Source organism: Lichenostomus cassidix, chromosome 3, assembly GCF_008360975.1.
Source record: "Lichenostomus cassidix isolate B80296 chromosome 3, HeHo_3.0, whole genome shotgun sequence".
NCBI classification, from domain to species: domain Eukaryota; kingdom Metazoa; phylum Chordata; class Aves; order Passeriformes; family Meliphagidae; genus Lichenostomus; species Lichenostomus cassidix.
In genome coordinates, this window is record NC_139483.1 from 92,241,208 (window position 1) to 92,255,002 (window position 13,795).

General features: G+C 38.9%; 1 protein-coding gene across 18 annotated transcripts in view; it reads right to left on the reverse strand.

The window, feature by feature from the left end:
- DLGAP2 (DLG associated protein 2) overlaps positions 1 to 13,795 on the reverse strand; it is a 460,234-nt gene that overhangs the window by 79,444 nt on the left and 366,995 nt on the right. The gene's annotated exons all lie outside the window — the stretch shown is intronic.

The window sequence follows — 13,795 nt, forward strand, 5'->3', positions numbered from 1 at the left end:
ACAAACTCCTCACATTATTCAGTTTTGGATGGTGATTGTAAAAGAAGCATTGAAGATCTTCGCAAACTTGAAGCCTGTAAATGTGATACATCATCCTCATTTATTTTCTAAAACCTAGTATGTATCAGATTAATGTTGCAGGAATGTTTTCTATGATTCTACAAGACCTAAAAGGTATTTACATGTAGTCATAGTAGTCATAGCCTGTCTCCTAAAATACCAAAAAAAGAAATATTTAATTAAGAATTTTTTAATCTACCGCTGACAACACCAACAGCTGTAAGTATCTGATTTAGAGAACTATTTTATTAGTTGATATAATACAAACATACTCTTATTTTTAATATTCTTTCTTAAATGTATGTCAGCATGGCTAAAACCAAAATCCAAATGCTGAAAAAGCAGTTACTGGCATCTACATAGGCCCACTCTAAGATATACTGTTCAATTTTCAGCACTAAAGATGAATTATCATGTCTTAATATTATTTTCTTGAAAAAAAACTAGTAACTTTTCCATAGAATAACTATTATGGCTTGAAACTTCTTTCCTTCATTTAAGCTCAAAGATAATTAAATAGAAAGTTTAAAAAGACATGGATCAATAACCTTTTACTTACTCAAATGCAGAAAATTATTACTTTCTAAACTTTATTTTGTCTGAAATTCCATGTTCAAATAACTAGATAAAGACTGGATTTAAATGAGTGCACACAAGCTTATTTGTTGATTGAAGTTGCAATCTTACTTTAAACGATAGGAATGACTGATTTTGTACATTAAAGTATCTAAAAAAATTAAACTTCTTCACTGTGATAAGGACAAATATTACAATTATGTGCTTTACTGTTTCTGTTGATTGCATTTCTTTTGCTTTCTGTACCCATAAGTTACATGAATTCACATAACAGCTAAAGACCAAAGCTAAAAACCAAAGAAGCACTGCTCCATATCTGCTTTTCATGTGTTCATGGTACACACCATGGCAACAAGAATCCCTTTCCAATCAGGCCAACTCTTTGGCTACCACAGAAACATTCATGGTTGTAACAACATTATTCACAATTAAAATATCTGGTTTTGGTTGGGGTTTTTTTTTTGCCCTTAAGCCGCTCAGAGGAGCACAATCCAATGAATACAGTGAAAATGCTTCTGAAACCTCATGAGGAAGTTTGACTGTGTGTTCTCTCAGAAGGTTTCATCCAGAGCTTTGGAGAACAGCTGGAGTCTTTTTGGCATCCTTAAAAAAAAAAAAAAAAGGGCCCTTGACATTGTTTTTCCTCATGGACTGAGAATAGAAGCAAAATTTGAGTCCCAGTTCAGCCCCATTGTTCATTTATTGAGCTGATAGGTTAAATACTTGGAAAAAGTCTTTCCAAATCCTGGATATCTCAGACCCCATCATAGCCTTTAAGAAAAGCAACAACATTATACTAGTGCAGAATGATTTTTATTTTGAGATATTAGCAAAAAATTTTAGCATCTTGTATGAGGGTCATTAAATACATATCTACCAAAATATGGAAAGGGCTTTGAAACTTGCAGAAATTCTATCTTACAGTAGTTACAAGCCCCTGAAATTCCCATCTGCAGGGCTTGCAGCTGCTAATTTGGAATAATTACCCTAATTATCTACTTGTATATAGTGATGAGTGCTGATATTTATAATGCCTAAAAAGGCTTTCCTTCTGTTCTAGATGTTAACATGAAACCTTGTATATGTAGTTTCTATCCACAGAGGACTTAGACTGCATATTACCCCATGAATTTCCTTTTGCAGGAACAACTAGCTGACAAGGTCTCGCTGCTGATATGGTTATAACTATTACAGAGAAGGATGAGTCTCCTTCATAAGTACCATGCACTGTTGCTGTGAGGAACACCAGGATTAGAAAATTTGACATCTTTCAATTGTCCAGCTACTGATTCACTTTGATATCTTACATTAATCACCTAGGGTAAATTTTAATAAAGCACTTGGTACATAACACTTATTACATGTTGTGAAGCTGAACTGAGGGTGAACTCCAGAACCTTAGGAAGGATCCCAAATTCCCCTTAAATGCATTTAGGAGAGTTAGTTCCTTCAAAGTAGCATCCAAAATGTCCATCTAGTTAGCAATCAAAATGTAAAGCATGAAGAAAAATCTCAAATAGTTCCTCTTTCTTGGACTTCCTGTATCTGACTACAGGCAGCAGAAAGGCTTCTGTTATTTCCCAGTCAGATTCTAGAACCATCTTCTGAAGAAAAAGTTCTTTTTTTTTTTTTTTTCCCCAAAGAACAGTGGCCTTACTCTTTCCTTCTGTGATGGAACAGCTGTGTTAGTGGGAGACCTTATTGCTCACTTTCTAATCAATAATGTTTGGAAAGCTCAGGAAGAAGAAGACCTTGGGCTCATAAAGAAACTGTTATGCTCTCCTTCTCCTTTTGTAACTCACAGTCTTCTCATGAAGCACTCACAGATTGCCTGGGGAGAGTTGGTTAGGAGAGAGGAACTCCATGTACATGAAAGGGTATGCTGCAGTTTTGTGATCAGGTGTTTACCTGAAAGGAGGGAGCTTAGTTATAGCCCCTAGGCCAAGCACTCACATGAATTTTATGTAAGAGAGTGTTTGGATAAAACTTGTGGAGCCTCTTAAGAAAGAAAGAAGTACCTTTGCTCCACACTGATGTACATCCTGCTGCTCAGAATGCAATTCAGGGAACTGAGAAGATAAGAGTTTGACCTTGCATAGGCTAAGGAAGAAACTGAACTGTCATCTTTACAGTGGGTATTCTAGAAACTTTGTTACTATAAAAACAAATTTCTTTGCTTTAGATGAAATCCTTGATCTTTGTTAGAAGTTCATGTCTTAAAATATCCCTTACTACTAATTTTTTTGCTAAATACCTAGAGTGTCACATGACCAGTTAATGGCCATGAAAGTGATGATTTCTGAATTTTATTCTAAATCTTATTTATATCTCCCTTTTATAGAAACAGTACATATTTGTATGAGTATAGTTCTTATTTTTCTTCTTTTATTATTTCATATGTTTTACACTGTTTTAATTTTATTAAAATGGACCAGGCTGCCCAGGTAAGTGGTTAAATCAACATTTCTTGAGGTATTAAAAAGATGTGTAGATGTGGTGCTTAGAGGCATGGTTTAGTGGTGGACTTGGCACTGCTGGGTTAACAGGTGGACTCAATGACCTTAGAGGAAATTTCCATTCTAAATGATTCTACGTTTCTATCCTTCCTGTTGGGTGTACTGATTGTGCTCAGATCAGACCTGAGAGAAGAAGGATTTTGGACCCCTAACTGGACTTCAGCAGTGATCTGTCCCCTGATTCTCAGAAAGAAAATTTGATTCATAGATTCTGTGTGTAAACAACAACATGTTGTCAGAGAAAGCAGGCATGGATTTAACAAAACTACAGAACAAACTAGAAATCATGGAATTGCTGAGGTTGGAAGGGACTCTGGAAGTCTCTAGTCCAGCCTTCTTCTCCAAGTATGGTTAGGTAGAGCAGGTTGCCCAGGACTGCTACAAAGATGGTGAAGGGCCTTGAGGAGAAGCTGTGTGAGGAGTGGCTGAAGTCACTTGGTCTGTTCAGCCTGGAGAAGAGGAGCAGACACTGATCTCTTCTCTGTGGTGACAGGGACAGGACCCAAGGCAATGGCCTGAACTTGTGTCAGGGGAGATGTAGGTTGGATATTAGAAGGCGGCACTGGAACAGACTCCCCAGGGAAGTGGTCACAGCACCAAGCCTGACAGAGCTCAAGAAGGGTTCAGACAATGGTGTGACTCCTGGGGATGGTGCTGTGCAGGGCCAGGATTTGGACTCAGGAATCCTTGTGGATCCCTTCCAACTCAGGATATTCTGTGATAATTTGACTGTGTCCAACTGGGTTTTGAATGTTTCCAAAGACAAAGACTCCACAACCTCTCTAGGCAACCTGTTCCAATGTTTGATTACACTCAGGGGGAAAAAGTTTTTCCATATACCTGATGAGAAATAGGTAATCTAGGCTCCCTAAAACTAATTCTAGGAGTGTGAATATCTAATCTTATGTCTAAGCAATACGGACAAAACTGGAAGAAACAATGAAATACCAATTCTTCTGGACTTTAACCACTGTTAATTTGACATTTTTTTAGTTTATTTCAGTTTAGGATTTAGCTAAAACAGTAAAAATGGCAACAGCCATTGACATTTCAAAACAGATCTGTTCCTGTTGTTCCATCCACTTCTATGGCATTTGCTCAGACCTCCCAGAATTTTAAAGATGTTCCACCACTAAACTGCTGATCTGCTTAAAACCTGCATATCACTTTACTATCCAAAATGAAACTCTTCTAAATAAATGGCTTCAGCTGAGGGAAATGACTATCACTTCTTCATATTTCTCATTCCCAAAGGTTTAAGTGAGGATTACCTACCTCATAGGAGTTCTGTGAAATTGAATTAGCATGCAGATGTAAAGTGCACTGAAATATTAATTTTGACCTAAATCTTATTTTAGTAATACAAATTTCACATTTTACTAGAAGCAGAAGCTTTCTGCACTTGGAATTAGAGTATAGATGATGTGAAGAAGGATAAGATATGAAACACTATGCTGGAGATACATAATTTTCATAATTTTATGCTTTCTCAGCCTGGTCAAGAAGATGACACAATCTGAAATGCAGCCAAGAGGTTTTATCTTAAGTCATGTCTTCTTTAAGGTGCCTCTGAAGAACAGCCTTTGTGCTCAGCTACCAGTAGATGAAAGGAAATGACAATCTTGGAAGGCAGACAAAGATGATTTTTTGCAACAGTAGAAAGTTTCTTTGATACTACAGTGGGAGATAGGACTTGGACCTCCTGTGTTTTCAAAAATTTCCCTGAAGAAGGAACACCAAGAAATTACAAGAAAATTTTTCTGAAGTTAATGGCACTAAAACATTCCTGTGTTTACTGGCTGTGGACTCTAGACCCTGTTGCTCAGGCTTTTTGCAGGGGGATGAGTGCAGTACCTGAAAAGAGAAGTTTGTTCCCTCAGTATCTAATCTTGTGTCCACAACTCACCACAATTCTTGGTGCACATTTTTGACTAGTTTCCTCTGTGTGGCTTTTTTTTTTTTTTAATGTGCTGATTCATTGTGCAAAGAACATGAATTATGCAATGAAGTCATTGAAAAATCTCTACAAAACATGCCAGGGACTCCTCCTCACCACTAACAATGTCACTCTTCATAATTAGCTTTAATTTTCACATGCCACCCTCTACTCCTTGAACTCCTTGACAGCTCAGAAGCACAGAGAGTTCTTGCAGCATTCCCAAAGGTGTGCTGACATTGTCCATCAACGCAGGAGCTAATTTGAGAAAACAAGAGTCATCTTTACCTTGCCAGCCATCCTCTCCACCCTTTGCTGTGAACAGCCACATATTACAGGAAGACGAAGGAAATCACATAGATCCCAAAGAATATATGCTTTACACTGGGTTGAAAACAACTTGACTTCAGGAATTTGGGATTTCATAATAATGTGGACACCCGTGAAGATCACAGAACACAAACATACCATTCCAGCTGGGAGATGTTCAAATAGGCAAATCATTGGCAGCACTATTTATTGCCTGATTTTATTCTCTCATGTGCACTTCCAAGCAAACTGCACTGAGCAATTCTTGAAGGAAAGAAGATTTCTGCCCCATGTGCTAAGATTTCTTAGTTACCACTTCTGTGTTTTCTACAAAACTGTGTTCTTTTCACTTAAAAAATGTTTTATAAGTCCTATCTCACAAGTGATGAATTAAAAAAAAACAAACAAAACAAAACAAAGAAAAAAAAAAGAAAAAAGACCATACTGGTTCTCCAGCAGCAATGCATTATAATTCAAAGATGGCTAAATACTGTAATTGGTGTTGTGAGGACTTTGTGGCTTTGTTTATACTGCTTGGATGAAAGTAGGCCAAATTCCCTCCCCATTACCATCTGTGCTCATATTGATGGCACGGACCCTTGCAGTTCAGCCACCTGCAAATCCTCTGCTGTGTTGTTGAGTCTCTCTGGGACCCTCTGGACTCTGTGCTGTTTTGACATGGTGTGGAGCAAGGTGCAGTCAGACAGCAGTCATGGGCTTGTCCTCACTCTAGGTGAGCCTGCTAAACCTGGAGCTCACTGAGATCTTGTGCCAAAGCTTTGATATGAGGTGAGCTTGGGCTGAAGAGAAGGCTTGGCCTGTACTTAAATGAGAACCTGTTTATAGTCTCTAAGTCTAAGACGCAAAACCAGTAGAATTTCAACCAAGAAGCCTGTGTTTCAGTTGGCTGCATATTTCCTTTGGTATGTGACAAAGGATAGCTTTGTGGTCAGCTTAAGCCACCTTAAAATGGTATTACCATTAACTTCAGTGGGGTAGGTTTTCCTTAAGCAATATTCATCTTTTCAAGCAATGCTAGTAATGGCCAAGTGACCTAGAGTGCTACCTGAAAAATTACCCTAACAACAGTAAAAAGGATAAGGTAGGTGTTTAGCTGAGCTGGCGAGTTGCTCCAGCTCCCTGTCTGTCTGTGGTGGTGACTGCCCTAGGGCTGGACACTCACAGGTCCATAAAGATCCATAAAGACCCACAGCCTTGCCTGAAGGGCAGCTGCTCTGCAGCACTTCACTCCCATGCTGTGGAGCAGCCTTTACCTCCAAAAAAATGTGGCTACCAGGAACATTCCCCGGCCTGTGCTAAGTACAGAACCAAGAGGATTCATGAAGGACTTTAGGAAAATATTGGGTAGCTTGGATGAAAACAATGCCTGAGACCAGCTGAGCCACATAACAGTATTGAGGATCAGGATGCAGTGCCAAGGAAACCATCCTGACACTATGCAGTTTGATAGCAGATGTAGCATAAGGTAGCAAATTTTTTGCTACCTTAGTTCACAGAAGTTCACAGAAACATCAAAGATCAAAACTTGGATTTTGCATGCTTGCCACAATATGCAGCTTTTCTGCTAAGAGAGTTTGCACCCAGAGTTTGTTTTCCTGTGTCATTGCCATTTTGGGCCAGCTCATAAATGCATTTTCTTTTAAATCTTTCTCTGTAAACTGAATTAAATGGAAATTCTGCTAAAACCAAGCATCAAAAGGCTAAAGACCTAAACTGGATTGCAGTCTGTCTCTTACTACAGGTGAAGGGGAGCCAGGAGTACACCTGCCAGCTGGGCTGCAGCACCAGACAGGCAGCAGACGAGGCCCAGGGGACTACAACACCAGCAACTGAAGCTGACTACAAGTTTTTCTGAGTCAGGCAAGACCCCACAGACCATTCAAGGTTACAGAAGTATAAAGTAAGAGAAAAAAATGCCCATAAAAGGAAGAAAAGGAGAGGTGCTCTCAACATACTCATAATGCACAGCATGTCTAAAACCACGGAGACTGATAAGCAAAGACTCCAGTGTTGCACAGATATTGCAAGACTAGAGAGAGATGAACCTAAAAGGCAGCATATGCAGGGCTGACTCAGAAAGTGGCCTGTAGTAAACAGCGTCTTATTTAATTGAAGCAGGAAATGACATCACTTTTTTTCAATTTGTTATATGTCTAGTACTGACAAAACAGTACATGTCTTTAAAATACAAATAATTTTAAAGGCTATTTAATATATATATTTGCTTCTCATCAATTTTTCTGCTTCTAACTGATTGACGTAATATTTTGAACAGTTATGTCAAGATGACTGCAATTAATTAGCTTCCAGAGCAAAATAAGTATTTTTCCTGTCTATCTACAATGTAATGCTGAACTGTCTGCATACTTTTCAAAATGTTTTTGCCTACCAGGAGTACCAGGAACCTTGTCCTTATGGACCTTGAGCTATTTAAATACATCTGCAATAAGACTTTAAAAAACAGCCTTTGAGCACAGCACTGTAAGATGGCCAAACACAGGAAAACAAAAATAAAACCAAAGCCACATTTGTGAATACTCCACCATTTTTACAGTCACTTCCTTGCAGGAAAAATGGCATGGACTGCTCAAGAGAGAAGCTGGGTCTGCCCTAGGCAGCAAGCCTGCGGCCTGGGAAAGTGTGCAGTCATTACAGCCCCAAGTGTTCCTGGCAGTCTCCTTTGACAGATGGCCTGAGTGTATAGAATAATACATTACTCCTGTATGAAAACTTCTTTAGAACCAGTGACACCTTTGAGTAACAACTGCAAAGGTCAACCTTCAGCTTTAGTGAAGTGAACATTGAAAAACAATTTGGCAACACACTCCTAACATTATAAAGGAGGACAATTCCCCCTGATTAAAGGGCAGTGGGATCACGGCCTCCCTTTTCTAGTCATAGCTTTGACATTTCCACAGTAATAGGGACTTGTTCTGGCAGCTTTAAGAAAATACTAACTCTGAAATCTTTCTAGTCTTGTTTGGAGACATGTTTCAGCAATTCATTTTGTCCAGTATGAGGATCCTACTACACGGGCATGGAAGCAGTGCCCTGTATCACTACTTAACACAATAATTCAAGGTACCAGAGATTTGATTTGAGACAGCTATTTGGTCAGAGCTTTATACTATCATAGATTGAATATATTTATTACTTGTTTTCCCTTGGAAGGGGTATTTAAGTATTCTGGGATTTGTGATACACAAACCCGTCAGCATTCTGTAAATACAGGGAACTGTAAGCTTTCTTGCTCCTTTTTATTTAATGCTCCACAAGATGTTGCAGGCGGATATTAACACTGTGAATGGACTGTAGGGCAAAAACTGTCCCATCATTTCCCTAATCATCTGGCCACTACATGTCTGCCTTGCACACCTCCACTGCTGACTGGGAGAGCATAGGGGTAGCTGAAACATCCTTGTGGGATTGTAATGGGCTGTAGAAAACCAAATGGTACAGCATTTGTCCATGCTGATTTAGGATGCAGACTGCCCTCATATCCTACTGTCTATACTAGCTTTTCCTGCTGTGGAAACAACCCAGTTAATTCTTGAGTGGTGGCTGGTCATAAATCACTGTGAAGGCAGTGTGGGTGATAGTGATTTGGATGTATCAAAACTCTGCTAGCTCTGGCTGGCTCCACAGTGTGCATTCACTGGTAGAGGATTGGATGTAGTTTCTGTGTTCATGCATGGGTTTTATGTCAAACAAACAGACACAACCTAGTTTCACAAAGATGGAGTGCTGAGAAAAGTGGATTGAGTTCAAATCCATCCATCCTCGCAAACCAGAGGGAGAGTGCAAAGCAGTTGTGTGCCTCACAAGGGCAGTGGTCTCATTTGTGGGAGTCTGTCATGTCCCCAGTAGAGTTCCTAGGAAAATGTAACTGGGGGCTTAAGGCCTATTTATCCATTACCTTGTCCTCAAAGATTTTCTCCATGTAGGCTTAACTTAAACCATCAAACAGCCTCGTTGAAACTGCTGCTTTTATCTTTTTCTCTTTTAAAGAGACCAACTCTGTGCTTTCCTTTCATTCTGTGGAGTACACAGCTGACATTCTTACCCACATACTTTGCAGTGCCTCTGCTGTAACTGATGACGCTCGTACTTAAATGCACTAGGAAGACAGGAGTGGGCTGAAGCCATTTTTAGAACAACATGCTATTTCCTTTTTTAGTGCTGACTCATTCACTGTACCTTGTGTAATGTTTACCCCAATTGCTTGCTGCTTCAGAGGCTGTTGAATGGGTGAGGAAGAAATATTAATCAGTGACACATCGCACTGTGCTCCAGAACTGCAGTGATGGTGAGTGTGATGCCCTTGCCTATCTTCTGGCTTTATTGTAGGAATTATTTTTCGTTAACTAACATTCAAAGTTATTTCAGTTCTGGAAACTGTGACTCTTGTGCACATCCTTTCAGCACAGCTATCTAGTTCACATCCATTTTTTTCTGTTAAAAATCTTTGCACCTTGCTAGTACTCATTTCAGAATGAAATTAATCAAAGTCATTGCACTGTACATGTGTGAAACCTAATTAGCCAAAACAGCTGATGAAGACAGAGGAGATCTCACAGCTCATTTATCTTTTTCTTAACATATTTTATATTAAAATTAAAATGACATGGAAAACAGTAGCAGCCACTATAGCTAAAATGATACAAAAGTGTGCTTTATTGCATTTGTGATCTGCTTGGGGTGTTTTGCGTGCTCAGTGAGATGGCAAAGTGTTTGGTGCCCAGAAATGTCCTGAAATGCTCAATTTGTCCACATTCAAAACAGAAATAATAACTGCAGCTAATAATTCACATGATATGATCTGATAAATGCCATTAGTGTGCAGTTACAAATGGTTGCCCTCTGCTCCTGAGGTGATAGTTGACCATCTGGTTGACACTACAGCCCTCCCAAATGGGCTTCTGACCCTTCCCCTCTCCCTTGTCTCTGTACATTCCCACCACCTCCACTGTAGCAGGAGTGATGCAAATCTGATCCAAGTTTTACATGAGAAAAATCAATCACTATATTATACAGCTTTATTTCAACTAATTTAGTTCTCTTAAACCATCCACTTTAGGACTAGATGGCTGTCCTTGCTTGAAAAAGGCAGGTTGACTGAATCACCTCTGACTTACAGCACCACACTCCCAGTCCAAGGAAATGCCTCAGCTGCAAGGACTCTGTGTGGAGGAGAAGGGAATGTGAAACCCTTAAAGAGGAGCCAGTGATTAATCTTGGAGATTTACCAGGTTAAAGAAATCCTTGCTTTCAACTCTAGGACATGACTGAAGCATATAATGAGCAGACACCTTCAAAAAGCTTGTTTCCTCTCCTGTTTCCAGGAATTTGTTAATTTGCTAGCAGCTTCCTTCTTAGAAAGCAAAATTCTATATTCACTCTTCAGAGTTTCAGTTTGAAGGGAAAAGAAACTCAGTAACCATGGTGGAGGACAAAGTGGAATCCCAGAAACATAAGACAGAAACAAAGTCTCAAGCACAGGCCTAAGACATTGCCATGGTCTTTCAGTTTGAGACTCTGCATATCAAAAGTCTCTAAAACAGAAGCAGAAATATTTCATGCAGATACTAAAAAACACAATAGGAAGAAACCCAGTAGACAGAAAAGTGAGTTGGCTACTGAGAATCCTCACATAACTAGGTAGTAGAACAAAAGCCATATAAATATTATAAATTTATAATATTAATATATAAACATAGAAAATTATTTTTCATTATTCTGAGGTATGCTTATGTATTCATGTATTCATTGAAGCACTATAATTTCACAGCTTTATTTTAAAAAGAATTAAAAATATATAGCTGACATCAGTCATGACAAATGTATTTAATATTCAATGCTGTAATACTTTAAATACAGAGACCCTGTGAAGGGCCTTGGGGTTTTATGCTAATCACTTGTGCACCTCAGGGAAATCTGCTGCTTCACACCAGCTTCATAATCCCTTGAATTCTCATTGCCATCTACTCTTGAGCAAGGCAGTAAACTCTCCTGGGTAGAGATTCTGACATGTTTCTCTACCTTTCTCATTTTCTTAACCTAATGATTATTTTTATCCAATCATTATTCAGTGATGCTGCTTACACTGCCATAAGAAAAGTTAAACATCACTCCTCAGTTTTGCAGATAGAGCAATTGAAATGTGCAGTGTTTAACAAATTACATTTCCTGGGTCAGAGAGAAAGTTCCTGGCAGAGCTAATAATGGGACATATCTCTGATCTTAACAATTACATTGTGACAGCCCAACATCGCTCAAAGTAAAAGTTTCAAAACCAAGCATTTAGTTATGACATTGACAGAATGGGGTCCCCTCAATTTGTTTGCTGACCTTGGCCTAGTGAATAAGCCAGCCACTCAATCCAAAGGATATCTATGCTCTGAATGACATATTCTGATATGATGGAACATATGTTTTATTTTAATATTTTATAATGAGAATATTCCTGTTATAGAATTCCTTGTATTACTGCTTTGGACACAAGTATAGATTCCTTGTGGTAGTAACTGAGTGCTTGAGTCTTGACAGATTTCTGTTATAGGATCCCTGTGAATAGGGAATGTGTACTATCCCATTTTAAAGGGTCTTAAAAACAAAGATCACAAAATCTCTGTGCAGCAAAAATTTGAATTTGCATCTCCTAGATTTTAAGGTGGATAAACCTACTAGTGGATGAATTACTAATTCCTTCCTAATTACTGAATGAAAAATCCTGTCTCTAGTAATCCCAATTAACAAAAAGCATAAAAAAATTGCTGTAAAGTGTGTGGTTTTTTGACCCCTAGGCTTGTCACTGGGCTTGATCTAAAGCTTAGTGATAACCAAGTTAGTTGGTTAGCTCAGTCTTTCACATTCACTTGAGGAAGCTGATACAAGTTGGGAGTAAGGAGAAGACCAATGAAAAGTAAAAATGGATGGCTTCTGCAAAGACAAATGAGATGTAGAGGTGGTGGGGGGGTGGGGAAGAAGAAGCAGCAATGAAACATGATTGAGAAGGAAAGCACTAAACCCAAAAGAGTCGTAGAGGAACCAGAGTTGTCAGTGTAGAAGTGTGTAACAGGAAGGAAAAAACTAGCCATATCTATACTTCTCTGTAATGTCACAGCTGTACGTGTGGGTTTAGAACACAGACACTTCACACAGAGTGGAAGTCTCTGCACATGACGCACTTCCAGTTCTGGCTCGTTGAGTTAGATCAAAAACTTCCAGGGAACTGCAGTCTATTTTACATACATGAGAATGTACTTGGATATGATAAAATACCACAGCTGTCAGTCTAGATTGGAATCAATTTGCATAGTAATGTTATGAGGGCTGCAATTTATTTTCCTTTCTCTGCAATGAGAAACTTTCCCTGTTTCAGTAGGGAAGAACTGATCCTACATGTCTGCATAAGCATTTGAAAAGATCTGGCTCTTCAAGAGTGACTCATCGCTATTGGACACCTATAGCTCTGAGGGGAGAGAGCTCTGCACAGAAGTACAGTCATGCTGCTAATCTGCATTTGCCAGGTTCTGCAGGGCCTAGAGGAACTGAAGATCTCCAAATACATAAGTCTGGACTAGAGAGTTCCTCATGTTCTTGGGAGAATTGGTTAAGTTCTGGAGAAAGAGGAGCTCCTCAAAAAGAAATAGAAGACAATGTACTCAGAACAATGTGGGCTTTTCAGGCTATGCTTAGTATAAATTATCAAAGGAATATTTGTATACAACATTTTTTCCAGTGACAAAGCTAGCTGAAGATGTAATCCTCCCAGGTACTCCCTCCTTTCCGCTCTGCACCCACTGCAGTTCTTTCTACGATCTGATGTGCTAATGTCATTTGTGATGGCACTGTACTGGACGTAGGCCATGTAAGTGATGTAAATGTCCAAAAATAGTATTTTGGAAAGTATTTTTAAAATCCATATCACTTTATGATCCAGCTCATTGGGCAGCATGATAAATAGTTACATTAGCACAATGTAGAAGGGGCAAATGGCATCAAGCAGAAGGTACAAAAATTTAAATGTAGGAGGAAGTGGGAGCTTCTTTGTTGCTGCAAGAGAAAACATGTGCAGAACACCACCAAAATCAGTCTGAGGGCCAGGCCTGAAATATCTCTTTCCCTGAGGTACCTGTGTATCTTTTAACACAGATGTTATTATAGCATGGTCTCAAAAGATGCTCAGTTCAACATGCTCCTGGGTGATCTGATCACTAAAAACAAATATGCGAGTGATCATCACGACAAAGAAATTTGATACACCAGTAAATCCATTCTCCTGTTACTTACAAAAACATGGAGAAAAGGAATAAAAGAACAAAAAAAATAAGATTCCTCACAGCCTGTTTTTAAAATCACTCATTTATAGATCTAT